This window comes from Macrotis lagotis, chromosome 1 (genome assembly GCF_037893015.1).
Source record: "Macrotis lagotis isolate mMagLag1 chromosome 1, bilby.v1.9.chrom.fasta, whole genome shotgun sequence".
Lineage (NCBI taxonomy): Eukaryota > Metazoa > Chordata > Mammalia > Peramelemorphia > Peramelidae > Macrotis > Macrotis lagotis.
Window position 1 is genome coordinate 906831536 of NC_133658.1, and position 2427 is coordinate 906833962.

General features: G+C 45.0%; 1 pseudogene; it reads right to left on the reverse strand.

Moving 5' to 3' along the window:
* Window positions 1–318: 318 nt before the first annotated feature.
* On the reverse strand, window positions 319–1467 carry LOC141509647 (POU domain, class 5, transcription factor 1 pseudogene; annotated as a pseudogene).
* Window positions 1468–2427: the final 960 nt, after the last annotated feature.

Here is a 2427-nt window from a genome sequence, read left to right on the forward strand (position 1 = left end):
GATTGTAGTAAGGATCAAATAAGACAAATTGAAAAGTTCTTTGCAAACATTAAAATACCACATAAAATATTAACTATTTTATATTGAATGGTTGAAGCAAATATTTAATTTGGAGGGGTCAGAGGGGAGGACCCAATAGAGGTCTTTAAATACTTGAAGGGCTTTGATTCAATATGACTTGCTTAAGATTGTTTTATTTAAGAGTTGGGAGATAAAAGAGATGTGGAACTAATAAACAAATTTTCCCCAACTTCCCCCCACCCATTCCCCTGAAAAATCTGTATGAATCTCTGAAATATTGATCTCATTGTTCCCTGTTCCTAAATACTCCCAGGATTTAGAGAACTTAATTGACCAACTTCCAGACCTCATAATATTTTGTTGGGTTCCTCATCTCTATTCTCTCACCTTCTCTGTCCAAGGATGGACTAGCCATTCAGCTTGAATGCATGTTAGAGCCCAAAGGGGTAACAGGGAGAGCGGCAAATGCATCCCCCTCTGTGAAAGGAGCTGGGGAATAAAGAGTAGTGAAATGAGGGGCCCCATAGCTGGGATGACTGAAAGGAGGGCCTGGAGGTAGGGGAAAAGCCATAGGTGCCCCAGGGAAGGAGCCAGTTGCCTCAAAATCCTCTCGGGGTGAATTGCCGTTGCTTCGCTTGCCCTTCTGGCGCCCGTTACAAAACCAAACCCGGACAACATCTTTGTCAAGGCCCAGCTGCTCAGCGATATTGCTAATCTGCTGAAGTGTGGGTTTGGGACACTGGAGAAACATGTTCTTCAAGCTTCCCCGAACTCCATTCTCAATGCTTGTGCGTTTCCTCTTTCTGGCTTGTTGAAGGACTGTCTCAGCCTTGCACATCTCCTGAAGGTGGTCATTGTCATCAGTTGCTTCTAGCCACTTCTGTAGCAGAGGTCGGAGCTGACACATGTTCTTGAAGCTAAGTTGTAGGGCCTCAAAGCCACAGATGGTGGTCTGGCTCAAAACCTTCCCAAAGAGTGCCCCCAAGGTGATGCCCACATCAGCCTGGATATAACCCAGAGTGATCCTCTTCTGCTTTAGCTCCTTGGCAAACTGCTCCAGTTCCTCTGGGGAAGGGTCTCCTGTGGCTGCTCGTCTCCACTCTCCGCCGGCTCAGTCTTGGAGACTCGGGCAGCGGCGCGGGGCTCTGGGGAGCTGCCCTCGGAAGGGCTCTCAACCCCGGCTCCGGAGTCGCCGTCGGCGGCAGCGATCTCCTGGGCAGGTGGAACCATCGCTCCCATGTTGGGCTGAGGCTCACAGTACACACCCCCTCCCCACATATCGTACAAATGGCACGGGGCCATTCCCCACCCGTCTGACCCCGGTCCGGTTCCAGTCCCTCCGGGTGGGCCTTGGAAGCCCGGCCAATTCCACGTAGGCTCTGACCCTCCCGCCCCGCCACCACCTGGGGGTGGCGAGAAATATTCAGGAGCCAGGTGTCCGGCCATGCGGATGCGGGGTCCTCCGACCCGGGGATTTAAGAGTACAATCATTTTTGAAAGGTTTTGAATTTTACATTTTTCTTCCTGCCTTCCTTCTCTCCACCCTCTCCCTCACAGCAATCTGATACAGGCTCTGCATTTATCACCATGTAAGGAATAGATCCATATTGATCATGCTGTGAAAGAAGAATCAAATCCAAACAGAAGAAAGAAAACATTATATTAAAAAAGTACACAAAAAGACAAATTGTAAAAATTGAAGGTTATAAACTTTGGGTTTCATTTAAACTCCACAGTTCTTTCTCTGGATATGGATGGTATTTTCTATCACAAGTCAATGGTCTTTGATTATTGTACTGCTGAAATAAAGAAGTCCATCATAGTTGAACATCACCCCTTGCTGTTGGTAGTGTGTATTTATCATTGTCCTTTTAGCCTTTTTCTTTATTTATTTTCTATCTCATTTCAAAATTAATCTTTCATTCTGTATAATTGCTAGAATAAGAGTTACTTTTACATAGTTCTTTACATAGTTTATTTAATTTCACCCAAGTCATTGATAAGGACATCTACCAGACAAGGTTAAGAATAGAAACCTTGGGGTCGGCTAGGTGGCGCAATGAATAGAGCACTGGCCTTGGATTCAGGAGTACCTGGGTTCAAATCCGACCTCAGACACTTAATAATTACTTAGCTGTGTGGCCTCGGGCAAGTCACTTAACCCCAATGCCTTGAAAAATCTAAAAAAAAAGAATAGAAACCTCACAAGATTAGTATGAAGTGATACAGAATTAAATGAGTAGAACAGTATTTTGAAAGACTGAAGGCTTTAATTTATTCAGGGACCAACATAACAACCAAAATGAAATAAGTTACTCATTTGCTACCACAATGGTGATGGACTCTGAGACTATACAAGTAGAGGTATTTTGGGGGTATAGCCAATATGGGAATTTGTATGGACAG